We start from the raw sequence: 21,160 nt of genomic DNA, 5'->3' as shown, positions 1-21,160 counted from the left end.
CAACGCTTGACTAACAAGTGGGTTCAGAAAGGAATTTATTAGGGAAAACACAACCCTCTCGCTTTGAGAGGCTTGTCAGGTGTAAGCTTATGAGGAGTTATGAGGTAATGACTTCTAGGAAGTCTTGTTTATACAAGCATCTGGAGTTCAGGGCTCTCGGCAGCCTCAGAAACTGCAGGTTGTAAGTCGCAGGATCTTGGCTTCAAGCCTCTCTCAGACTTTTTTCAACCGCTAGATTTGAGCCACGTCTCTTGAGAGGATTTGCGGGCAGACTTTTAAGTGTGACAGGAGGGGAGGCTGGATAGCGGGAGCCAATGAGGAGTCAACTTAGGAAATAGATTTTTTAAAAATAACAGTTCAATCCTCAGATAGCATTATCATCGGAGATACAGGGATAATGTTAGAGGGGGAAAAAAAGGGACCCTTTTATGAAGCTATAAATAATGTGCTAATGGAATGTGCAAAGGAATTGTTAGGACCAGTAAACTGAAATGTCATAATACCCTCAACCCTGGGCGTGCTCTCACCTCCTACAACTGAACTATGAGACAGACAATTGGAAAAGAACGGGGGGAGGAGAGGAAGGAAAGGGGAAAGGTGGGGAGGTTGGGGGAGGAAACACATCGTGCAATGTTTGAGTGATTTTCCACTGCGGTCTATATTGGGATGCAGCTCCGGCTCTCTGCAACAGGGTAATTTTATACATGGCATTCTTATTAAATATTTCAAAGGGGCAGGGGGAGGAGGGGGAGGAGTTACGGGTCTGGTACATATTTTTTAAGAGTTAAAGCTGGCATTGTTACAGAGCTTGGTTATTATCACCGATCAACTGTTAATTAAAATAAAATGAAGCTTCTTAAACTTCAACACCTTACTGCAAATTATGCAAGAAACACAACTAATTGCATTATTAGCAAAAATTACATTTAAAAATAGCTTCACACAAAGAACTAAAATTATCCCATCTAAACTCGTTTTATGAAATGAAGCCTGAGGAGACAGAACTCTGAGGGAAACAAGGGAACACAAAGCTTTCTCAGCCTCTCATTCAACAGGGGGAGGAAAGAGGAGGAGAAAAAGAGAGAGAGAAAGAGGCGGTGGGGGGGGAAGAGAGATAGAGAGAGAGGAAGGGAGGAAGGAAAGAAGAAAGATTACTAAATGCCAATAGAAATCATGAATAATGTGTTATTACTTAAGGTAAACTATTCATATTACATAATGAATTTAGGTAATTCCTACTCTATACAATATGATATGCATTTGGTTATAGTCAATTCCTAATCCTCTACAAAAATATTTTCCAGGCAATGAAGTGAGAAAAACCAGGACTCATTATTACTAAGACCTTCTTTGGTTTTGTAATGTAGGACCTGGTTGGAGATGGGACCAAAATAAAGCCCAAGCATGATGAGAAAGGTGTTTGCAAGTCACTGGGCACTTACATGTGAATATACATATATACATTTTTTAAATAGACTATTATTTATTGGTCTTTTTTCCCCCAAGATGCTTCTATACTTCTCCTGGGGAGACAGTCAAGAGCTGCCTGTCTGCAAATGATTCTTCATGCTTTATTTTGCTACATAGAAACTTCAGGGTGCCCAGGTCCCCTTGGGCTCTCTCATGATGTACCATTGGCAATATGCTAATAGCAGAAAAGACAGTGCATTTGTTCCTATGAGCAAGTGCTACACAATGAATGGCTCATTTTCAATGAATCACTGTGCATTTAATATCATTTTAATTTTTTTCTTTCACCCACCCCCTTATTTTTAAGGCCACCAACATCTTTACTCAGGAACAACAGGTGTTTTAGCAGAAAGTAAAACATTAGATGGACAAAAGGACAATTATAATATACATTTCTTGGAATTCCTTGCTCAACACTGACTGACGCTGGTAAGCTTTGACTGTTAGTCTTGGCCAGGTTTCTCCTGTAGGTGGAGAACACTAGCATTATTATTCTAATCCAGGACAGGTAGAGACGGGTCACCTGCTGAAATGTCATCCTGCTTCAGGGTCCTGTTGTATAACCCTTTATATAAACAGCAACTGCCTCAGGAGCATCTCACATTCAACAACTCTGGGAACGAAAGCTTGCAAGCTCATTCAGCAAAATGGCCACATTTGCTAAGAGAGTGAACTGGCCCATCTAGTGGTGCAGCCAACACATCAAAATCTGGGAGAAGAAAAGCCTACCTAGTTTTCCTACACTCTTTTTACAATTTCTCTACTGGCTGGGTGCAGTGGCTCGTGCCAGTAATCCCAGCACTTTGGGAGGTCAAAGCAGGTGGATCACCTGAGGTAAGGAATTCGAGACCAGCCCGGCCAACATAGCGTAACACATCTCTACTAAAGAGACAAAAATTAGCCAGGCATGGTGGTGGGCACCTGCAATCCCAGCTACCCAGGAGGCTGAGGCAGGAGAATTCCTGGATCCCGGGAGGCAGAGGTTGCACTGAGCCGAGATTATGCCACTGGACTCCAGTCTGGGCAACAGAGCAAGACTCCATCTCAAAAAATAAGTAAATAAATAAATAAAAATAAATTCTTCTACTGCCATCATGCTTTTAAAATTAATTAATTTTATTTGTTTTCTCTGTAGGACACCCTAAATTCTCCAAGATTTGGGAGAATAACAGCAGTACTGAACAATTACAGGGCACCGACTGCACTAATACTGACCATTCCAGCAGGGTCAGGGTGTCAGGATCCTTCACATTGTAAGTGCTCAAGAAATGACCTATGGATTGACCATTTTGCAAGGAAAATTGCATATTTTCTCAAAAAACACCCAACATTATGCTTCAAATGTTATGAAAGAATTATTCAACCACATGGTATTTTGAAAATGCGTGATTTAGAAATAACATATATGGTGAGGAAATCAATTTAGTCATAAGAATTCAATCAGATCCACAGCATTTGATATCCAGTTCCAAGGCTGTATGTATCATTAGCATTAGCTACAATTTCCTGGGCTATCTGTTCTAATATTTACGAGATCTCTGCCTATAGATTTGTAGGCTTTATGGTACTTTGATGCTTTACTGCTTCTAGGTAGTTTGGTTCTTCTTCAAAATCTGGACTCATCGTTTCTGTGACAAATTTGACACACAAAATTAGCCAATTAGTACCATCATTTGTTGTTCTTTTCCTACTCCTCTTTAAAGAGCGCAGCCAATAGATACCGCTTAAGGCTAAATTTAGGGGAGAGAAAGATCATCTGTCTAAATCAAGGTGGTTAATCCAATTACCAAAATTTCTCTCAGTATAGCTGCCCTCAGGCTACTGTATATCATTGTTCATCCGAAAAGTGCTCTTCAGAGACTTTGCTGGGAAAAATCTGCCAGCATTGTGCTACCCATGCATAGCTCTATAGAACAAGCAAGTGGTAATAAAATAATACGGATAGCACATATGTTGAGGCTGGCTCGAGATGGGCCTCAACTGTCATGTAACGGAGTTATTCTCTATGCAATGACATTCAGAGTGCATTGACCATCAACGCTGAGATAAGACCATGAGACTCCAGCTCCTCATTTGTACCATTATCATGGGACAGCTCTGTCCAAATAACGGTGCTGCAATGAGGGTGAAATAAAATATACAATTCACACATGTTGCAAGCTATAAAGTTGAAAGAGAAAGAGGTAGAGTCAAAGGTGACTTAGAGATGTGTACTGTGGCTCAACCCTGTAATCCCAGCACTTTGGAAGGCTGAGGCAGGAGGATCCCTTGAGCCTAGGAGATTGAGACCAGCTTAGGCAACATAGTGAAATCACCATCTCTACAAAAACTAAAAACAATAGCCAAATAGAGTGTCTTGTGCCTGTAGTCCCAGCTACTCAGGAGGCCGAGGGGGGAAGATCACTTGAGCCCAGGAGTCTGAGGCTGCAGTGAGCTGTGATGGCATCACTGCACTCCACCCTGAGCAACAGAATGACAGCCTGTCTCTAATAAAATAAAATAAATACAGCAAAATAAAAAAATCAGTGTAACCCTACCTGTAATGTAAAGGACCCATGAAGAAAAGTCATTTATTTTTTATTTTTTAAAAAGATGACTTGGATATTTTTCAGTGGAGATGGATATTGGAGTAAACGGTGAGTGATTAACAAAATCATAGTGAGGAGATGATAGCCCGGAAAAGATGATAAAAAGTGTTTGAGAAATGAGTGTCTCTGACCAGCATTTTGCAGTGTCGTTGAAAATTAGAAGAGAGGCAAGACTGGAATGTACAATGGGGTACTATATGCATAGATATGAGCTTTCAGGCCCTACTCATGGAAGAATAACAACGACAGATACCAGCAATTAGAAAAGAAAATGCTCTCTAAGAAACAGGGAGAAAGTCAGGCATGGATACGGTCATGAGAGCTAACGAAGAAGAGTCAATAAGGAAAAGGCCATTAAATACAGCAGCGAGCACTGAGACAGTCCAGGGTTTTTTGGTGACTGGAAGATCACTGGAGCCTTACGGGCAGCAGTTGAAGTACGGTAGGGAGGCAGGCTCCAGATTACAAGGGGTTAAAAAGTGTTCTGTGACAACCAGGTGGAGATCAGGCCGATGAAATATTTTAATGATAAAATTGGTAATGAAGAAATGGCAGTAGCAAGGAAGGCAGCTGTGGGATTTGTTTGTTGCTGTTTGCTTTGTTTTTGGAATAAGAGAACTTTCGCGTGTAAATGGAGGGAGAAACTGATAGAGTCGAATCCTTGGTAACACCGTGTTAAAAGAAACACTTCAGCTGAATTAATTTTAAAGGAGTTTAACTGACCAATGAACGATTCACAAATCGGGCAGCCCCAGAATCACCGTAGATTTAGAGGCAGTCCTGCGCAACCACTTGGTGGAAGAAGATTTATATACACAAAAAGGGGAGTGACGTGAAGAAATCAGAAGTGAGATACAGAAACAGCTGGATTGGCTATGCTCAGTGTTTGCTTTATTTGCACACAGTTTGAACACTCTATAGTATATGAGAGGTTGACACGGCTGCTGGGATTGGCCAAGATCCAGCCACTGTTACAGGCCCACACTCCCAAGTTAGGTTCTCAATCTCATCTACCTATTAAGTTAGCTTGCAGTTTGTCCTCAAGGACTCAAATATAGAGAAGTACAGGGTTCTTCTCAGGCCATATTTAGTTCACTTGAACAACCAGAAAGGTTGGTATCAGTTCTGGAAGGGAGGTGAGAGAGGAGAGAAGACGTCTAAAGCTCCATTTAACTTGACATTGGAAGAGAACAGCAAGATGAAGTGGATGATGACTTCCAGTCTCAAAATAATTATAAGCTACCAGGAACCGGAGTCAGGTCAAACAGCAAAACAAGGCTCAACAAATAGACGGCCATAATGTTTATATTACAACATTTAATGAGGGAGCTTAGCTAAAGCAAATTTTTAATGTCTTGCAAACAAAACCACTTGATTTATTGAAGCTTCTACTTTTTATTCCATTGTTCTGAAATCACGTGGCCCTAGTTCGATAGAGTCCCATTGTATCAAAAAGGAGAGTTTAAGAAAAAGTACCTGCTTAATTATGTGTCTACCTCTCAACAAGTGAAATATTTTATGAGCTCTATGTTCTGCTTGTGCAGGGCAAGAAACACAGGAAATGCTGTATTTTCAAAAAAAAAAAAAATCCAGAATGATTTTTGGATTTTCTATATCTATAGATATAGAAATCTATATTTTTATCATTAGATCAATTTTCAAACCTAACAAAAATAATTAAGGTAGGTTTTGGATAATGTAAAGTCTCAATTCTGACATATTCACAGCACAATTTTAGAAACAAAACAAAAACTTCCTTGTCCTCTAGTTACCTTGCTGTTATTATGCCCTCTCGTTTCATAACGCAAGAATCAGCCTGTTAATCTCCAAAAAGAAAACTTTGGGACAGGGAGAATGAAAGAAAACAAGAAAATTAGGTTGCTGTCTTACTAGGGAGTTGAAATCCATCAGGAGTAAGTCATTGACATTAACTGCACACCTTTTGTTATTTTATTTTACTTTTCACTGTTTTTCTTTCTACAATCACAGGCCTACCAGCACTGTCATCTCCCAGTGGGAGCCAGGCACAGCACGATCAGATGACCAGGGAGGCAGCAGGAAAACAGGTGATCTCGCTCTTCTTCCCTCTCTGTGTGTACAAGGAGCCCGGCATAAATGAGCTTTACAACAGCCACCAGCCATTGCTTATTTTTCTCTGAGCAATCATCAATATCAGCATCAAGTGGTGCAGTGGCTCCACAATGAGTCGTGGCAGCAGAGTGAGCCCAGCATGCAAACATTTTGGCTAATTTAAAATCCTCGCGCAGCCGAATCAAACATGACAAGACGATGGCAAGAAGAGAGGCTATTATCCCAAATCAGAGTTGGTAGATGGCTGAAATTGGTTTGAGTGGCAGAGACAAAAGAGGGGCAAAGAAGAGAAATAACTGAGAATGATAATCCCAGATAAGACAGGCTGCTATACATACGGGTGTACCAACAAAAAGACACACACACACACACACTCAGAGCAGAAATACAATTGCTTTCAAGCTGTAGTACTGGATGGATCAAGCAGGCAACCAGCTTATAATAAAAATAAATACTAAATAAAATTACATATGATAAGCATTTATTCAGTCACAGGTAAAGATATATTTTATTTAAAAAAATAAAAAGTGCTACTTCATTGAACACACCAATGATAAGAAAACAAAACAGCATCATTACTGATATGGAGAAAGATTTTAGTAATAGAAGATCAAACCAGCCACAACATTCCCTTATGCCAAAGCCTAATGAAGAGCAAGGTCTTAACTCTCTCCAATTCTATGAAGGCTGAGAGAGGTAAGAAGTTGCAGAAGAAAAGATGGGAGCCAGCACAGGTTGGTTTATGAGGTTTAAGAACCCATCCCCATGACATAAAAGTGCAACGTGAAGCAGCAAGTGCTCATTTCAAAGCTGCAGCAAATTATCCAGAGAAAATCCTACCTAGGATCGTTGATGAAGGTGGCTACACTAAACAAGAGATTTTTAACTCTTTCTCTAGAAATTTCTAATTTTTAGAATACTAAAACTGTCATTTCATGTTCGAATAAATGTGCTGATGTCTAATAGCCATGACTATAAGGAAGAAGGGAAGTTGCTGATTTAGGACTGGCAAATTTTGAGTTAAAGATAGGCCAATGAGTTGATGCTGAGAATCCAAGATACCTTGGTCATCAAGAGAATCCAGGGGAGAGGGCTGGAGATGAGGAATTCTGCATGCCAGGCGACAGGGAGCTAAAAAAGCAGGCTGATGGGATCCTGAGCCACGAACCTTGACCACAGCTTACGGGTGCTGTGGCTTCCAGCCTGTGGAAAGAAGACACGTGGGGAGCTGTCTTTTTTAAGATTAAGAACTTAAAAGGGCTGAAATGAATTTTGTCTAATAGCTATGGGTGCAGACTTTTCACAAAGTAGGTTACAAGGTCAGCCAGCTTTCAGAAGCTGTACATTGTGAGGTGTTTTTGTCGTCGTCATTCCAATAGAGAGAGGAGATTTAGAGTGGCATGCAGCGAGAGCCCAAAATGCATGTAGCTGAAAGTCTCCCTACCACAGCGTACGCTTGGGAGATGAGCTTTTCTTTAGTCTGTTCCCCACAATCACGTCTTAGATAACTGCACATGAGAAGGCATGAAATGGAGATTCAAGCCTCCATGACAGCTGGCTCTTGCATTCTGTCTGCACGCAGCTGCTGAAACACCTTTTTCTTGCCTTAGTCCTCCTCTTAGCCAAGCACCTGAAGCCAGCAACTGCAAGGCAAGAGTGAGATCATTATGTGTTCACTCATACCATACATTCTCAATATCAGGTAAAAACTGGTTCTTACGTTGGTAACGATGAAACAGGCTCTAGTGTGGCAACAAAAATTGGGTTTAATTGGTTTTTCAATCTCCCAGTGTTGTCTTTAATACATGAAGATCACACCACTGACAATTAGCATTTATACACGTTGTCATTTTTCCCTAGTTTTGATAACACCTTAGAAACACTGACACTCCCTTTTCTGATACTGTAGTGACTAGAGGCACACAAGGGTAAGACATTTAATGAATTTTAGAGGAATACAGTGATTCTTTTTCTTTCTTTCTTTTTTTTTTTTTTTGAGGAGTTGTCTCACTCTGTCACCCAGGGTAGAGTGCAGTGGTGTGATCTCAACTCACTGCAACCTCCACCTCCCAGGTTCAAGCCATTCTCCTGCCTCAGCCTCCCGAGTAGCTGGGACTACAGGTGCACACCACCACACCTAGCTAATTTTTAAATATTTTCAGTAGACACAGGTTTTCACCGTGTTAGCTTCCCAAAGTGCTGGGATTACAGGCATGAGCCACCACGCCCTGTTCAGTGATTTTGTTTTTTAAGAGGATAAACAACTGGCCTCGCCGGGATCAAATTCCTGACTTTAGCCTCAACTCACCATGCTCTAAGCAAGTAAATTTACCTTAAATAACAACTGTTTAAGGTGAAAATAATTGTTAAGTAATTATATAGGCATACCTCGGGGAAAATATGGGTTTGGCTCCAGTCCACTGCAATAAAGTGAATATCAAAATCAAGTGAGTTACAGGATTTTTTTTGGTTTTCCAGTGCATTTAAAAGTTATGTTTATACCATAATATAGTGTGCAATAGCATTATGTATTAAAAATCAGTTTTAAAATATTTTATCGCTAAGGAATGCTAATGGTCATCTGAGCCTTCAGTGAGTCATAATCTTTTTGGCTCAGCGTTGATGGCTGCTGATTGATTACAGTGGTGGTTGCTGCCGGCTGGGGTAGCTGTAGCAATTTTTTAAAAAGGACAATAATGAAGTTTACCACATTGATGCAGTCTTTCTTTCAAAAAAGATTATCTTGTACACAGGATAAAACTTTGAAAGAAGTTTTATTACCCACCATAAAACTTCTTTCAAAATTGGAGTCAATCCTCTCAAATTCTGCCACTATTTCCTCAACTAAGTTTATGTCGTATTGTAAATGCTTTGTTTCCATTTCAACAATGTTCACAGCATCTTTGCCAGGAGTAGATTTCACCTTAAGAAGCTACTCACCTGTAAAAAGCATTTTCTCATCCCTTCACATTTTATCATGAGATTTTAGCCCTTCAGCTGAATCTTCAGGCTCCACGTCTAATTTGAGTTCTTTGCCCATTTCCACCACATCTTCACTTAGTTCCTCTACTGAAGTCTTGAATCTCTCAAACTCATCCATGAAGTTTGGAATCAAGTTCTTCCAAACTCCAGTTAATGGGATATTTCGACCTTTTCTTATGAATCACAAATGTTCTTGATTGCATCTACAATGGTGAATCATTTATGGAAGGTTTTCAATGTACTTTACCCACATCCACTGGAAGAATCACTGTCTATGACAGCTATAGCATTAGAAAACGTATTTCTTAATTAATAAGACTTGAAGTCATAATTATTTCTTCATCCATGAGTTGGAGAATGGATGTTGTATAGATGAATGAAACCAACATTCATCTACATGTCCATCTCCATCAGAGCTCTTGGGTAACCACAGATTCATGTATTTTTCATTTGTCTGTTGTGCAGATGAATGAAACCAACATTCGTCTCCTTATCTATCTCTGTATCACAGCTCCTGGCTAACCAGGTACATTATCAATAAGCAGTAACATTTTAAAAGGTATCTTTCTTTATGAGCAGGAGGTCCCAACCGTGGACTTAAAATATTTAGTAAACCATTCTGTAAACAGTCATCCAGGCTTTGTTGCCTCATTGATAGAGTGCAGGCAGAGAGGGGTTAGCATCATTCTTAGGAACCCTAGGATTTTCATAATGGCAAATGAGCAATGACTTCAACTTAAAGTCAACAGCTGCATTAGACCCTAACAAGAGAGTCAGTTTGTTCTTTGAAGCTTTGATGCCAGGTATGGATTTATCCTTTCTATCAATAGCTAGGAAAAATTCTAGATGGCATCTTCTTCCAATAGAAGGCTGTTTCATCTACACTGAAAATCTCTTGTTTAGTGTAGCCACCTTCATCAACGATCCTAGGTAGATTTTCTGGATAACTTGCTGCTTCACTTTGCACTTGTCATAGTGATGGGTTCTTTCCTTAAACCCCATGAACCAACCTGTGCTAGCTCCCATCTTTTCTTCTGCAACTTCCTTACCTCTCTCAGCCTTCATAGAATTGGAGAGAGTTAAGACCTTGCTCTTGATTAGGCTTTGGTGTAAGGGAATGTTGTGACTGGTTTGATCTTCTACTACTAAATCTTTCTCCATATCAGTAATGATGCTGTTTTGTTTTTTTATCATTGTTGTGTTTGCTGGAGTAGCACTTTTAATTTTCTTCAAGAACTTTTCCTTTACATTTACAACTTAGCTAACTGGTGCAAGAGACCCAGCTTTTGGCCTGTCTCCGCTTTCAACATGCCTTCCTCAGTAAGCAAAATCATTTCCAGCTTTTGATTTCAAGTGAGAAGTGTGTAAGTCATTCCTTCTCTTGAACACTTAGAGGTCATTGTAAGGTTACTAATTGGCCTGATTTTGATTTCGTTGTGTCTGAGGGAGCAAAGAGGCCCAAGGAGATGAAGAGCGATGTGGAAACAGTGCATTGCTGGAGCAATCAGAATACATATAACATTTACTGATTAAGTTCTTGGTTTTATATGGGTATGGTTTGTGGTCCCCAAAACAAGCACAATAGTAACATCGAAGATCACTGACCATAGATCACCACATGAGATAGAATAACAATGGGAAAGACTGAAATACAACCAAATACTGCAAAAATTGCAACAATGTGACACAAAGAACTGAAGTGAACACAGATTGTTGGGAAAACGGCAATAGGTTTGCTGGACACAGGGTTGCCACAGACCTTCCACTTGGAGAAACAGGTAAGATCTGTGAAGCTCTGTAAATAAAAATGCAATGAATGAGGTATATCTATAGTCATCATAACTCACCCCAAATCGGTGGCTCCCTTGTTAAAGGTTATTGTGGATCTTTAAATGAAAATAGAATTTGTTTTTCTAATTTCTGGGGAGGGACAGAGAGAGAAACAGCGGCACAGAGGAGAGAGAGAGAAAGACACATACTTGGTAGACTCCCAGCACTGGCCTCTGCTGCCCTTTTCCCATTTGAGAAGCTCTTAGAGCACAAAACAGACCTGTTTTCAGGGTAAGCATCTTACTTTTAACACCAGGGCTGGCGATCTGCTCAGCATCAGTTTGTACACTATCCTTGTCCCAAGGGATTTAAAGGAATTCAATCAGGAAGGAAACTGTGGAAGTACATGAACACTGGGCCAAAACAGCTGCCAACTTCATTTAGGACGGAACTTTAACATAAAGGAACAAGGTCTAGGAGCACTTTGCAGCCCACTTTGGAGAGCAGTTAAGAATAATGCCTCCTCAGGACAGTGGCAGGCCAGGTGAAAACCTGAAAGAAAAAGGCAGGTAGCTTATGGCAGGTTTACTTTATCACGCCAGCACCTCTTAACCTCCCCTTCAGCCTGCGGGGCCAGATGTAGCTTGCAGTTTGGAATAAAAGACAAAAAGGCAAGTGTCTGGTTCTAACATAAAAACTTTGGGAAATGCACATGTTAGTTCATCCAGGTTCAGCAAATAGAGAAATCTTTACTTCTTCGTTAATTTTTACATTAAAAGAACGAAAAAACAAGAAAATATCTGGGTTTAGAATGGCATGGATGATTTTTTTTAAGAAAGCAGAACATTATTTTCCATAAGGAGGTCCAGTTTTGATATCTAGTTTTCATTTTTTAAAGCTAAATTCAGTAACCCTCTAATACAAAATAAGCTCCGTCCATTTAAGAGAATAAAATTAATTGATCTAGAATCCCGTTGTCAGATTGGAAAAAGTAAACCAGAAGATATGTCTCTCCGTTATTCACAGAAGCGAGAAATACTAAAACAGAGCACCTAACAACCAACGATCATTTTTGATGCAGGACGGTCTTACTTAGGAAATCTTTGCTGTTAAACCTATTCGCTGTGCCTAGTTCTGTGGGAGGTTCTTCATTTTCCTTTTCTGCCTCAGAGTTGAATTTATGTCTTCATACTGAGGCTTAAGAGAACCCCTGTTCATAGCTCAGAAAGACATTGCTTTCTAGGGAAGTCCGACGCAGGTCTGTAGGCCGCCTCATCCATCCTGTGCTTGCACGGCCCCGCACTACCAGGGGAGCCCATTAGGAAAGACGGGCGCACTGAAGTCTGAACCGAAAGCTGTCGGGGAGGGAACACCCGGATGCTTGTTTCCGCCGCTATGGCTGAGATTCCATTTGTCTTCAGAGCATCAGCAGACAATATACATATTCTGTCACAAACCCCACTTCTCTCTTCAACCCAAAGCGTCTTTAATGCAAGAGGCAGATGTGCTTTTTGCCTGGAGATGTGGCAGCGACCAGACTGTCACCCAAGACTCTAATTAAGTGGTATGTGACATGCCTCTAAGGCAACCCAGCCAGAAATCAACCTGCCCATTTTACTGAGTGAAGACATGCATCTTCATCTACCCATTGGCAGGAAAGCAATACTACTAATCCAAGAAGCAAAGGTGCTGAGGCTTTGATAGTACATTTATACCACAAATCTTTGAGGAGGTAAAAGATTGCTGAAGACTGCTTTATTGCCTCATGTGCCAGCTATGATCTGACATACACAAATGTAGGAATATTATTTTTTTGAGTTGATAAAATTTCATAAAAACCAGTAAACTGGAATTGACACTCAGACCAGTGACATATATACCATTCAAACATTAGTGACTGGTCTGGATTGATCTTTCTTTTTGCCTTAAGGAGACTAAAACTACCCTTTCTACCTTGTTCAAATTCATGATGATCTCAGGGAACTGGACAGAAAACCTGGTTGCTCCACAGCCCAAACACTCATGAATGGGAAATACATAAGAGAGATTCTTTTTTTCTTCTTGAATTTCCATGCATCTTTATAACACTGTCCCAAGAAAGGAGGCTAAGAATCAAAATTTGTTTTTTGAAAAATATTTTATATGAGATTTGTGAGGCTATTTTTACGACTATCACGTGGCAAGCAGGGAGTTTCAAAATGGTGATTTTATTAAGGAATAGAAGACAACCTTTTTTCAACAGGGCTCTACAAAATATTCCATCAGCAGAAGTGTTAGGCGGGTCCAAAAGACTAACTTTTCCAAGGTATTAAATTAAAAGATGTTGAATTACGTTAAACGCCCCACATTGAATTGACATTTCCCCTTTTTTAATGCAAGCTAAGATTGATGAAAAATACCACTTATCTACATTAAGGGTCAAAATCTCTCACAAAAGGAGCTTCTGGTTCAACACGTCAGAGCAGAGTCAGTCTTCCATAATCCAGGGACCGAGACGCGGATCACATTCTGATGATCCAATTAATGGTGGGATACTTTGCAATCATCCAGCAAGCAAGGCCCCTAACAGATTGTGGGGCTGTAACATCAATTTCTTAAGTGCATTTAAAGGATTACAAATGTTAGTCCTGGCTTGAGATTGAAACACCTATTGAGGTGCTCTGCACCACATTACTGTAATTGGGTACCTGCATTAATGCCATTTCTTCTGATGGGTGAGTTGAATACTTTGGAATTAAGAGTTCTCTTTGCTGTATTTGAGTGTCTCATTCTTTCTTCCTTTTTTTTTTTTTTTTTTTTGTTTCCTTGGAACATAAATCTGAATTGAAATAACTCTTTTTTAATCCAGAGAGCTTTAATTACAGCCCTCAGGAATCCAAGTATTGTCCTCGTTTTACCTCGTTTGGGTGCACTCTTCTTTGAGCTTGTTATCTTAATATGCAGCGCTTAGACAATGAAAATAGTTCTTTTCTTAAAAAATCTAAGGGAATAAGGGGAGAGGGGAAAAGGAGAGGAAGAAGGCTCTGCTTCTCCCTCCTTCCAGCCACATGAACCTCATTATGAACACAGAGGAAGGCACTTGAAATTCATTACAGGCCTGGAGGGAGCATTAAGGTCCAGATCCTCCCTAAATCTTTCACTCTTTCTGAGGTCAGTTAAAGTTCTGATTAAGGAAGAACTAAGTAGATGGGTATTGTCCAGATAATTTAAACTTCAAAATAAGGATTTTTACCTTCTTTCCCACCTTAATCTCCATTAAGTCCCTCAACTAAGGGGAAATCACATAGCGTGAGTGCTTCAAACCTCCCTGAAGCTTGCTATGTACATTGAATGAAATCTAAACTCCTCACTTGAGTCCAAAAGGTCCTACATGCTCTTCCTGCTCAGCTCTGATGTCATATTCCATTGCTCTCCCACCTTTGCACCAGGCTATGTCCTCCTGCAGCTTCTTCCTGTCATCTAAATCCACCACGCTCTTCCTCCATTAAGGCCCTCTTCCTTGGGCATTCTACTCTGAGACTTTACCCTAACTCCTTTCATATTTCTACTCAAATATGAATTTATAGAGAGTTCCCCGACTCTGCTACGAAACAATACTGATGCGCCCCCATCCTTCTCACGTCATGCACGCCTTCTTCCCGTACCTCATGTTTCTCCATAGCAATCATGCATGTGTGTGTAGGTGTGTGCACACGCATGCAAATTAGTAATATAGGCGCCGCACACACACTCAAAAACATGACTGTACTAGAAGGAACTGTGTTCATTCACTACTAGAAGACAAGTAATCAGAACAGGACCTGGCACACTTCAAATATTTGTTTAGTTGGATGGAACTGATTTTTTGCATGGCTGATTCTCCCTCATTATTCTGGTCTCAGACCCAATATTTTCTCACAGATGACCCCGGATGCCCCTTATCTAAAGTAGCACTTTCCCTTTATTACCGTGTTTTATTGTCTTACTATCCTTTATCAACATCTAAAATACCAATGTATGTACGTACGTTTGAATGTCTGCATATGTTTAATTTCTATTTATTCTATTTCTTAAAGTTTATGAGGGTGGAAAGATGCTTTCTGTCTTGTTCAATTTGGTGTCTTTAGTGTTCAGAACAGCACCTGGCATGTAGAAGGGGTACCATAAATACACATTAATGTTGTATGCAATTAATTCAACCGGAGGGAGACAAATGTCCAAGAGCCTTTGCCAACACCCGGCGGTAGGTTATTCGAATTGTCTTCACCTGGTACAGGGATAACATTCATGAGGTATAACCTATGCCACCTACTCTAGAAAAGCAAAGCTGGTCATGGTAGTTATCGTCGGCTTTGGTAAGGAGACACAGAAGAGCTGTGACGAAAAGTCTCACTTAGAGAAATGCTGACTCTGGACAAAATTGGAAAATAGGTGATGCCTGCCAAGCTGTGCCCCCACCTCTCCTGTTCTGGGCCTTTTCCTGACTTGTAAGCTATCCTGTTTTATCCCCTCCATTCTGAAGCATCCAGTGGCCTTCGTGTCAGTACCTGACTCAGTTTGCGCCTCTCCTGAAAACATTCCTACTCTGGAAATTTCTGACTCATCCTACCCTTGTCTTTCTTCCAAAACATCTAGATTCAGGCATCATGTTCTCCCAAATGTCTACTCTTAGACTCAAGCTAACCTGGCAAACCTCTAGACTTAAAAAGCATCAGTTGGCACTGATATTAGGACCCCACTCTCCTGGAAGAGTGATACACCCTCCACTCAGGATGTCTCCACTCCACTTCTCTCTGAGGAAGGGAAAGAAAGCTGCATTTCCATTGCACCAAGAAAACCATCTACAAAAGGTTCCCAGTGTCCATTGTCTTTCTTTCCTTTGTCACAATAACCACTTAACTGTTTTCATTCCTGATAGTAAAAGTAATTTTCTAAAAACACAGTTGCAAATTTAGATCATGTAAAAAGAACAAAATTTAAATAGCCCATAATCCTAAAATCCCAAAATAATGACTTTGTAGTTTGTTTCTTTTTGGTTTCTTCTCTCCGGATGTTTTTACACGGTCAATATCATACTCTACATTTAGTTTTCAAATCTACTTTTCCCCACTTAATGCATTGTGAAAATATTTCCATGTCTACCTAGTCTTGATCACCATTTTGGGCAGGAGAACATATTTCAATATAGGGATTCGTTGTCATTGAGTTAACAATGCCCTATAAAAAATTACTAGGTAATTTTAAATTTTGTACTTATAAACAATGAAACAACAAACATATGTCTTTGTCTAGAGGAGTAGGCAAACTTTCTCTGTAGAGGTCCAGATAGTCAATATTTTAGACTTTATGAGCCATATGGTCTCTGTCTCAACTACTCATTTCTGCTGTAGCCAAAGACAATGAGTAGATAAATGGCCGTGACTATGTTCCAATAAAATTTTATTCACAAAAACAGGCACTGGACAGAATTTGGCCTGAGGGTAGCAGTTTGCCAACCTCACCCCTGGTCTGGATCTCTGATTGCTTTCTCAGGATGCATAAAAGTAGAATCACTGAGCCAAAGGGGTGAACATTTGTCACAGATACTGAAATACCCATTCTTCATCTTCAATAGGGTTGCATGCTTGATTTTTCACAGTAACGAAGTCACTAATTTAGTTATCTTAGAGGAATCCTGACCCAATGAACATTCCTCAAAAGGGAGGGAAACGGGGGCCCAGATAAAGCTGAACCTAGATCTTCTGTTTTATTTGACATTCCCCTTATGTAGTTCTCCTTAAAGATAGTTTTTTCTTTTTTCTAACTAATTCAGATAGAGAAAGCAAGTTTCTCAGGAGTACTGTAATAGTGGCATCACTAAGCTAAGGAAAGACACCACTTCTTGAATTCTTAGGGCTTTGATAACTAACTCAGTATTCCTTCCAGGTAGATAATTCAATGGCAGTCGGCAGCAGGGTGACTGCTGCTTTTTTAGTTTAAAATGAGTGAGATAAGAGGGTTGTTAATCATGTGTCATGATTACTGCTTAGGCCAGAAAAGCGAGTTGACAATACCAGTTATAGTACCTCAAGGTCTGCCGTGCACCATTTCTCTACTAGGGCTCTATATTATTAAAGTTTGAAGATGTGTGAGGGTATAAATGACTTCTATCTAAAGTTTTCAAGTAATGTTTAGTATTTACACTATCAATCTGCTCTAATACGACATTATGTTGCAATTTTAGTTTTACTTAATAAACTGTATGCGGGTAGAGAGCCTATTTGCTGTTTATCTTTATTCTCAACAGAAAAAGGATTTCGATAAATTCTCAAGAGAATTCAAAAGGTACCATGATTTAACTAAAGTAGAAAGGAAAGGGATAAATTTTAATTCCCAAAATGATTTTCTTCAGGGGAGTATGAACATTTTTTTGCATTCTGTCATGTTTTCTTTTTGGCTACACAAACACATCTTTTTCTTGCAAGCAATCAGCGATGATGCGAGCCAGGATGAATCTCATGAGTCATTTTAGTCCAGGCTCCTGCGTTGGCAGAGCAGTTTTCATTATTCTTAAGTATATCGTCTCTTTCTAAACTGGGCATGTCCAGGTCTGTGATTCTACTATGATATGAATGGATATTAAACCCTGGATGAACCTGTTCTTCATTCATGGCCTATTATCAAAGCATCATGACTGCTGAGCTGAGGGGTGCACACCGAAATACAGACACTGGACATCTGGTTGGCAAGAAACATAGTGGCAGTGGCTATGCCCTCTGACTTCCTAATGTACAACAGTATGTTCAGGGAGCAGAAGGGGGACACTCCATTCTTGTCTCCTGTGGCTAAGTTTTTAAATCATAAATAAATGCTTTTCCAAGTTGTTGGAATAGGACAGCTTTTCTCAACCTCAGCATTATAAACATTTAGGGCCAGATACTTCTTTGTTGTGGGAGGCTGTCCTGTGCATCGTAGGATGTTTTGTAGCATCCTTGTTTTTTGCCACCCACTTAGTGACAACCAAAAATGACTACAGACATTGGCAAGTGTCCCCTGGGGTAATGGTGTGGGCTGAAATCATCCTGGTTGAGAAGGATCTAGAATGGCAACCCAAAAGCAGAAAAACATGCAGAAGTATACAGCGCACTCGGCCATCTCCTCCACCAAGTACGGTTCTGGGATGGGAATGAAGCAAGCAATGCAGCCCCGAGCAGAGACGCCAAAAAGACTGAGCCCTCCATGGCCATGTGAACTTTTTCCCTACCCGAAGTTTGGAATTTCTGCCTTGTTGTGTTCCGCACTCATCTCAAAGCTAGATATGAATTTCTTGGCTTTTGTTTTTTTGACTCATTAGGTCGCCCTGCTCAAAATGATTTACACAGAGATAATTAAACTTAAGCCCTAAGGACTAGTTAGCTGTTTAGCAGTGTATACATTTCATATAACCATTTCCATACATCTAGTTTTAAATTCATTAACAAAAATTAATAGCTACCCAGCTCTCTATTGCGCAGCATGTTGCTATGGTATGCTTGCTAAATTACCCCTTTCTATCACTCCTCCAGCCATCTCACAGACAGTTAAACTTTGCTATGCTGGAAATGTTGCCTACCAATTTGCAGCAAAGCTCATATTTACTATATTTAGTATGAATAATTGACTGCACTTCAGAAAATATTTGTCTCTGTTTGGTGTGCCTCTGGAACATTCTATCAGCTTTAAAGAACAGTACATGCACTTTTTTCATTCTTTGAGGAAACATTGAGAAACATTTAATAGGTAATATTAGCACTGCATATGCATTAGAAATGTATTTTTTACTAATATTGTCCTTCCTCTTAAAGTCCCTTAACTGCATTTAAATATCTTGTATATTTTCCTCCTGGCGTATTTTATGAGGACAAAATGTCTTTCTGATATGAACTACCTCTGACCCATTAAATAATTATATTTTTATTTCTGAATATCAATATAAAAAGAAAAATGAGACAGTAAATCTCTTTTCTATAAAACTATTGCCATATTTATACACATTTTAGAATTTTTGATAATTAAAATATACTTTCCATTAAAAAAATAACCTCTACTCATTCTTCACCAATATTTACACTGTTCACTTCGGGTTTGAAAAGGAGTCAGGGTGAACTAGTTCACTGTTTACACTCAGAATCCTGGGTGGCCCAATCCCATAAAGGCAGTACAATGCACTGTATCTTTCATTCTTAGTACTTATCTTAATCTTAATAACTAGCCAGACAACTGACTCTAGAGTCTGGGGCTTATCAACTGGAATTCGTCACATGCACCCAACAGAAGACAAGAAATACATTATGTAACAATGCTACATAAATCATATCTCTCGACATTTAAAGGTACGCATTCAAAAGGCTAGGTAAGGCTTTTATTTATTTATTTTTCTTCTGCTGAACTCAAATTCCACTTGTTCCTATTAAATTTGATAGCAAATGAACACAAATGCTCTTGTTAGGTATTATCTGCAAACAGGTTACCCCTGAGAGATCAAAAGGATTCATCCCACTTCATTTTAGCATTGGCTATCGGGAACAATCTGCTTAAAAACTTTCTTTGATATGGATTATTTCGGAAACAGACTAATAAGAAAATTAAAAGGCCCACGCTCCTCAAATATTGAGAAACGTCAACTACTTTAGTAGAAATTTCAGATCTTCCCATTAGCAGTATTTCTGGATTCCTTTGAAGTAGCTTATACAAACAACAGTAATACTGAGCCATCTATACAACAGTTTCCCCAGACCACGTTTTGGGTTAAAAACAGGACATGACTCTTTCAACTATTCAGATGGAAAGTCTCTTCTTCAGCAGAAAGAAGTTTATGAACTCTCTTGTTTTGATGAATGTTAATATTTCTAATTACACTTTAAACTTTTCGTTCTAAATAAATGGAGGCTCTGAAAGGTGTAATGCACTTTATATCCTTCTTCAAGACAAGATTTATTTCTTTTACCAGTTATACAGAACATTCATTATGTCTATAATGAGCTAAATATTTTTACTGAGACTTCAAATAGAAATATATACACAATTTAAAATGTAGATGGCCAAATCATCAGCATCATCCAAATAAACATTTTCTTTAAAATCACTCTTTTTGAAGTTTATTTTTTCAAATGAAATGAATAGTAAAAATGTTGTTTAAATGACAGCTGGACTCTGCTGTTTACGTTTTCAGCATGAATATACTTTCTAAGAAGTGCTACCTATTACCTTTCCTCTTCTCCACAAGAAGACATCAATTCATTAGTTAGTTTAAGAACTCTTTTTTTGTTTGTTTTTGAGACGGAGTCTCGTTCTGTCACCCAAGCTGGAGTGCAATGGTGCTATCTCAGTTCACTGCAACCTCTGCCTCCTGAATTCAAGTGATTCTTCTACCTCAGCCTCCTGAGTAGCTGGGACTACAGGCACACCACCAAACCTGGCTAATTTTCGTATTTTTTTATAGAGACAGGGTTTCAGCATATGGCCAGGCTGGTCTCGAAATCCTGACTTCATGATCCACCTGCCTCGGCCTCCCAAAGTGCTGAGATTACAGGCATGAGCCACCATGCCCAGCTAGTTTAAGAATTCTTAGCATTAGCATATTATTTTTGGTGTGAGTGACATGAAGTTTATTAACACTTGCATTGTTAAAAGGGATGTAGTCACTATCCAACTGTCTATAGGTAGTTTTAATCCAAGACCTAATGTAGAAACTGGACCATGTTGGAAAAGGCTAAAAATAAGATATAGGGGAAGATGTAATATAAATGTTTAGCCTCCTAATTATATAATACATTGTATTATTATCTCCTTTATTCCAATAATCAAAGGTGCATTTCTTGATGGCATTTCAATGTATACAAAATTGAAGGTGGCAGAGTTTAATATGAAAAGATATATATCATTTCCCCTAGGAATTAAACTCTTCCTGTGATCTGTAATAAACACCATGCTGTTTTACAAATGAAAATAAGATTGATGATATTGATCATAAGTTTCATATTTTTTACTGAATCTATTGATGAATCATTTACCAAGAATGAATGGGACAAAATATCTATGGAAATATTGCTTAGATAAGAAAGAGATGTGCTTAGATAATATCAAAATATTTTTGTCAAGGCTGCCATGTAAAGTGCTAACAAATGTTTTAACTTGCTGGAAGATATAGCCCTCTAGACACATATGTCTAAGCACTAAAAAAGGTGTGGTTTACATGCATGTGTTTAGATGTGTAGTTTCTTTAACTAGTATGTATAATACTTCCTCCACCAACATGATAT

The 21,160-nt window shown here is 39.3% G+C and overlaps 1 protein-coding gene and 1 long non-coding RNA gene across 25 annotated transcripts in view; one reads left to right on the top strand and one right to left on the bottom strand.

The window, feature by feature from the left end:
* ESRRG (estrogen related receptor gamma) overlaps window positions 1-21,160 on the bottom strand; it is a 656,445-nt gene that overhangs the window by 341,165 nt on the left and 294,120 nt on the right. The gene's annotated exons all lie outside the window — the stretch shown is intronic.
* LOC103789199 (uncharacterized) lies at window positions 609-19,798 on the top strand. The gene is made up of 4 exons (XR_004736827.3): window positions 609-692; window positions 1,778-1,899; window positions 2,606-2,723; window positions 6,048-19,798. It is a non-coding gene; the product is annotated as an uncharacterized LOC103789199 (long non-coding RNA).

Source organism: Callithrix jacchus, chromosome 19 (genome assembly GCF_049354715.1).
Source record: "Callithrix jacchus isolate 240 chromosome 19, calJac240_pri, whole genome shotgun sequence".
NCBI classification, from domain to species: domain Eukaryota; kingdom Metazoa; phylum Chordata; class Mammalia; order Primates; family Cebidae; genus Callithrix; species Callithrix jacchus.
Note: the sequence above shows the minus strand (reverse complement) of the source record. Positions and strands in the feature narration are given on the sequence as shown.